Here is a 6,665-nt window from a genome sequence, read left to right on the forward strand (position 1 = left end):
TATTATGGATAATATTGGCCTTGAAAACCTCCTTATTAAATGCTTTATTTCAATTGTAAAAAATGTATCGTGGCAAAAAAAGGCATTTGATTTTGTGTAAACATTGGGTAGTAAATCAATCCAGTTATTGATTTGCAATAGCTGTTACTACTTGTTTAGTTTGTGATGCCCACAGTCATTACATATGGAACGAGAATGTTCCCTGTTTAAATATTGTAAAGGGCAATGGTTACTTCTTCAAGTATGACATCTAGAACCATCTCCTCTTACTCTGACAAATTGTTTCCTAGCAGAAAGAGGGACATAGGAGACATAGAATATACAGAGGAAGACAAAGGGACAGATAGATAGATGGCGGTGAGACCCAGACACAGAGAGAACAATAGGAAGACAAAGATTGTTGACTATGGCGTCCCGCTTGTCTGCCTGCCAGCTTTTCTGTGGTGCCTCAGTGAGTGTGAGAATCAATTTATATGCACAACGCTATATCCAACTAAATATTATTATTCATGCAGTTCTTCAGGAACTCGTGGTATTGCATAATGTTTAAGGCTATAAGACAGAAAGAGATAGACAGATAGAAAATACAAATACAGGGAGACGGAGGTGAACACAGTCTTGTCAGTTTATTGACAAACCCCATATCAACTATTGTATTTAGCGTTAAATTAGAATTTGTGTGAATAGGACACAGAATATGAAGGAGGTTGCTGAGAGGATATATATCGCTGAGTTTTGATTGCTGTCCCCTCGAATGGTTGCAGGATTTTCTCCAGGCCCTGCGATTTCCTCCTACACGTGGACACACCAACTGCTCAAGGACAGGAAGTGGCCAAACATCTTAGAGGACGCTTTTAATTTTCCAAAAATTGTAAGAAACAGAGATGGTCAGGAGCTATAGGATTTATGTGCCCCAGACACTGATTCTGGGTGAATGACTGTGCTAGAGAGAGGCAAGACAAATGCATGCAAGGAACAGTGGACAAGTTGGCAAAGGAGTGACTGTGAAGCGAGCAGAAGTCCTTTAACTGATTGAGACGCTGGGCACTGAAAAGTTCGAAGGGGGCACCATGAACTCCAGCCTGGCTCTGGGACTCATGGATGGGGATCCTGACCACAATGCCTCCAACGTGGAGCCACTGATCTGTCTGATCCGGGAGTCCGGCCTCCTCTGCCGCCCAGCTCGAATGTCTGCCCGCATCGCCAACATCATCTTGCTCATCATGATTGTTACCATGGTGTTGAACGTCCTGGGAAACATGACCATCATCATGGCTATCTCCTACTTCAAGCAGCTGCAGGTGCTGCCCAACACCTTCACCCTTTCCCTGGCGGTGGCCGACATCATGGTGGGCGTAGTGGTGATGCCCTTCTACACGACGCAGTGCGTCTACGACTGCTGGTTCTACGGCCAAACATTCTGCAAGGTCCACCACTTCCTTGATGCATTCGTGTGCACCGCCTCCACCTGGCACCTCTGCTGCATCGCCTATGAGCGATACCTGGCCATTTGCGACCCGATGCACTATAGGGAGCGCTTTACTTGGAAGACAGCAGTCCTGCTTCTTGTCACCATATGGCTGGGGACGGTGTTCCAAGTGGTGCCCGTGATGCTAGGATGGATTGTCATCGGCATCGAGGACCTGATGGCAAGCCGCATCTGTAAGAACAACTGCATCTTCTACATGAACAAGACATTATCGATCTGTGGTGCCTTCCTCACCTTCGTGGTGCCTGTAACTGTAATGACCCTTGCCTATGCGAAGATTTACCGCGTGGCACGCAAGCAAGCCCGCTCCATCAGCATCCAGCAGCAAGGGAGTCAGGGCAAGTCGGGCTTCAACAAGCAGCAGTGGGCAGCCATGAAACGAGAGCACAACGCCACCAAGACTGTGTCCATCATTCTGGGCGTCTTCATTTTCTGCTATGCGCCATTTTTTTACACCATCGTCAAAGATCCCTGGATCGATTTTAGAACAAATTCCTTCACCTGGGACATGGTAAACTGGTTCGGGCATGTTAACTCAGCCATCAACCCTTACCTATACGGGGGCTTCAACCGCGCGTTTCGTAACGCCATCCGCATCATGTTTAGCCGCAAGTTTTGGCAGCCTGGGAGCCGCTCAGCAGAGCTGTGAGGGTCCAATGAGGTCCGAAATTTGATTTCTAGGTTTTAATTTAGCATAAAATCGAGTTTATGTGTGTAATGTGTTTGATGGTTTCTCAGTCCCATCATTAGCTATTGAACAGGGGTGCGGGGTGGGGGGAGAACACGTTTGTGTCTTGGAAAATTTGATGCAGACATGCTCACGCCTACTACGGTTCTTTGGGCATGTGCTCCCTAAACCTTGGTTCACACTACTTGCCAGATTTGCTGCGCGTGGATATATTATGGATGGACGAGGCCAAAGGGGTCTCTCGTGATTTTGGTTGCTTTACTCCCATACTACTGTAGCGGACACTCTCCTCACAAACTCGCCGAGACAGGTCCGGGTTCCAGTCCGTTTATTCCACCTCTGAAACACACAGCTCCCTCCTTCATCCACAGTTTTCTCCTTACGTCCCTTCTCCGACGTGCTTTCTTATCCTCACAGGTCCCTCTCCCATTCCCCCCACCCTCATCCCTGTCACCTCATTTCCAGCAGCCAATCACATATCGTCACATCTTGGACCATGTCTCCTCATCTCCTGCCACCAATCACAGATCGTCATACTGTGGGGTTACTCCTGGTCAGGTAAGTGCAGAGATTGATGTCAGCGTGTAGGGGATAGGGAATGATGATGTTGTGCGGACCGTTATGGAGGACTGTTGCAAAACGTAAATCATTCCTATGAAGGGAATTTGCCAAACTTCTCAATGCATGATATGCTGGAAGTCTTGACACAGTGAGTCTTTCATGGATGATTGATGACCTAATGGTTAAAATGTGTGAGTGGTCTATGTTGTTGCAGTTAGATTACTATCAAAGTAAAATGGACTGAGGAAAGTATTTTAATTTCATGTGGTCAAGGGTTGTCGGCCATTTAAAGTTTTAAAGTCAAACATTTAACATGGAGACAATAATTAGCACACACTATAGTGAATAGGCCTCATTCTGGCTTTAAATTTTAACAAACACAATTGAAGACATCACCACGTCAAAGTGTGTGATAATACAGCTGATACCAAAGAATTGAGTGCTCGCTATAATTATTGTGATCTGTGCTTTTCGCTGTCGTGTAAAATAAGGAATAGTACGTGTTCAGTTTTCTTGCAAACCAACTCCTGGACAAAAAAGTCTGCCCTCACTGTGCAGGTCGAAACGGTTATAGGGAGCATAGATGTAGAAGCATAATAGTACAATACAAATTAAATATTGGATTTTCCTGCACTGCCCTCTACCGACCACAGCATAGTCTGCTGTAGCAGCCTTTGACCACCCGGCATGCACAGTGATCGCCCTTTCAGGTGAAATCCAGTCTTAAAATCTGCTTAGCTTCTGCGATCATCTGACGAGAGCGGGTACATATCGGGTAATTTTATGTCAATTAGTCGCAAGCCCCGAGAGGAGGCGTAGCGGTTCTCAATACTAGACATCGCCTGGTGATGCCATTCTCATGCGCCCGATACGCCAAGTGTAGGCTGAGATTACGATGTCTGAAATCGGCCCCAACCGTGTGCATCCAGGTCTACCTCGGCCTGCCCCTGGGCAGCGTCCAATCTTGAGCAAGGCCATCGATAATTGCACAGTTCTGCCAACATGTCAGCAGGGGCAATGTGTCTGCAAGAGTTGCCGCCTCCTCGTTCGAAGTCAGACACCGGCTGACATTCTGCTCGATGAAGGACTTCAGCATTTGTGATATGCTCACTGAAGTGAAATTCAAGTATCCATTGCAAGGACCATTGGCGAAAGGCGTCCAGTTGTTCAAGGATGCACAGTCATCGACCATGTCTCCCTGCCATACATAACCCATATAGACATGTTTAAATGGCAAGAAAACTTGTAGTCGGCCTATATAGGCCTACAAAAAAGTGGTACACAATTATCTTTCATAAATAGTTAATGTGCAACTGTGTATAATTATTTTAGTTTTCATCGTTTGAAGGAAATTGAATAGTTCCTAAAATTACACGTGATGACGTCAAACATACCAATGACGACAATGCATTAATTTGCTCAAAACAGCTTTATATATAGAGAGAACTGCAGAGTAGCAGCAATAGCTACGACACCATCAGGAAACAACGTAGCCAAATTCCGAAACAACGAAGAGGCTGAGAATAGTGCATAAAGAGACTACAGTAGGGACATAGCATGTGAGAACTTCTTTCACACCGTACGTAGCCAACCCTGCTAATCAGAGGAAATGGAAAGATACAAGTACAACATGATAAGACTGGCAGAAATGATATCGACGGGAGCGGGGCAGATAAATGGAGGTGAAGTGATCTGGTAAGGGGAAGATACCGTGCACACCAGGGGAGCAAGGTTCTTGTTGAGCGCAAAAGCCAAAGCATAATTATTGGGATATAGACTGGTTAGTCCAAAAGTAATTGGAGCGAGATTTAATGGACAACCCCTAAATATGTCTGTCATCCAAAAATATGCGCCAACATCAGATAGCGCAGAAGAGGATAATGAAGAATTCTATGGAATGCTGGAAAGCACGTTACAGGAACTGACTAGGAATGATATTAAGATAATTGTGGGAGACTGGAATGGAAAAATTAGGTAGGATAACACTGCATAGTAATGCATCATGCAAATGTATGGATATGGGGAAAGAAATGACAGAGGCGATAAACTGCTCGAATTTTCTTTAAAACATGGCATGCTCATATGTAATACTAAGGTAAAAAAAAAACTGCAGAAAATGGACATGGAGGGCACCGGATGTAAAACGTACGAATATCATAGATCTGGTAATGATCAACAGACGCTGGAAAACATCAGTTCGACTAACGCAAATTGAGAAGAAGAGGAACATAGAGGCACTCGAGAACAAGGAGACAAGGAGAAATATTAATAAATATCGAGTAGAATCAGGGGGAGAAATATAAAATATCTCAGCATAGACAGCAAGGCATTATCATTAAAGAAGGTAGTGGAGCAAGCAGTAGAAGCAGCGATAGCCCGAGTAGTAAACCCCAAAAGTGCATGGATAACTAAAATAACCTAGATAACTAGCATGGGAAAAGATAAAAATAAGGCGGATGAGATGGCGACTAAGTATTAGCAGGAATGGCTGGAAAAGCAATGTAGTGACATTGAATACGATTCTGGAAAACAAGACCAGGGAGGTGTCCAGACTAGTGAAGAGCACAAATAGGAAGTGGCAACCAAGGCAAACAGCGATAAAAAATTAACCCGTAAAAACAAAGTTTTTCACTATAAATCCTTTATATGCGTGGCGGCTAGAGTCCTCTCGTCTTCTGGCTTGAGATGGCTGCCACCTATGGGTCAGATGATCGCTTGCCACCATTAAGCAATTGGTAATTACATATAATTTTTTTTTCCTAAAAGTGTAAAATTTTGGAAAAAAATTTTCACGAAAATTAATTGTCACGCACAACGAGTCTGTGTGCAAAATGTCAGTTCGATTGGATCACGGGAAGTGGGTAAAAAAAACGACCGAAAGATTTGCACGGTCGTAAACGTGCAAGCAAGCAAGCAAGTGAACTTAATATAAAGGATTTAAAAAGCAAGGACGGTAAGATATTGATTGACAAAGCAGAATAAAAAAACACATGGACGAAGTATTGCAGCAATTTGCATTGGGATATTGATCAAAAGAAGACAGAGCTGCCAGTGACGTGCGGTGAGGTCAATGACTTGGGAGGCACTGGCTAAGACGCGCCCCCCTCAGTGAGGCAGATGTGATAGCTGCCTCCCCTAGTGCTTTTTCATGGCAGTTTCATGACGAAACCAGCGAGCCGAAATATATTTATACACATATGTGAAAGAAGTTACCTGGACTATGGAAGACGAGGACATAAAATGAAGAGGTCTACAAACATTACATACAGAGAGATAGTAACAGGCAAGCACTTATTGCCCGCACTCCATACAGTTTCTGAGGGGTTGCTCAATCAAAGGGGAGGCTGAGCTAGCCTTACCTCTCATCTCTCCCTGTATTTGCAGTGGAGCTCCTCAAATTTGGCGATTTTCACTATAAAAAATTAACCCGTAAAAACAAAGTTTTTCACTATAAATCCTTTATATGCGTGGCGGCTAGAGTCCTCTCGTCCTCTGGCTTGAGATGGCTGCCACCTATGGGTCAGATGATTGCCTGCCACCATTAAGCAATTGGTAATTAAATATCATTTTTTTTCCTAAAAAGTGTAAAATTTTGGAATTTTTTTCACGAAAATTAATTGTCACGCACAACGAGTCTGTGTGCAAAATGTCAGCTCGATTGGATCACGGGAAGTGGGTTAAAAAACGACCGAAAGATTTGCACGGTCGTAAGCGCGCAAGCAAGCAAGCAAGTGAAGTTAATATAAAGGATTTAAAAATGATTGGAATCATACATAAATTACATTTATAACACAGATCAGTGGAAATTTGTTTTCGTAACAGCTATTTTCATTGGAGTATGACAGGTGATGCTCTGCCTCCCCTGGCACCCCTGACCGCACGTGACTGCGAGCTACTGGATGAACTAGAAACGATATCCCCATCACC

At 44.1% G+C, this 6,665-nt stretch overlaps 1 pseudogene; it reads left to right on the forward strand.

Moving 5' to 3' along the window:
• Window positions 1-1,070: 1,070 nt before the first annotated feature.
• LOC144942585 (trace amine-associated receptor 365 pseudogene) lies at window positions 1,071-2,138 on the forward strand (annotated as a pseudogene).
• The last annotated feature ends 4,527 nt before the right edge of the window (window positions 2,139-6,665 follow it).

Source organism: Lampetra fluviatilis, chromosome 27, assembly GCF_964198595.1.
Source record: "Lampetra fluviatilis chromosome 27, kcLamFluv1.1, whole genome shotgun sequence".
In the NCBI taxonomy this organism is placed as follows: Eukaryota; Metazoa; Chordata; class Hyperoartia; order Petromyzontiformes; family Petromyzontidae; genus Lampetra; species Lampetra fluviatilis.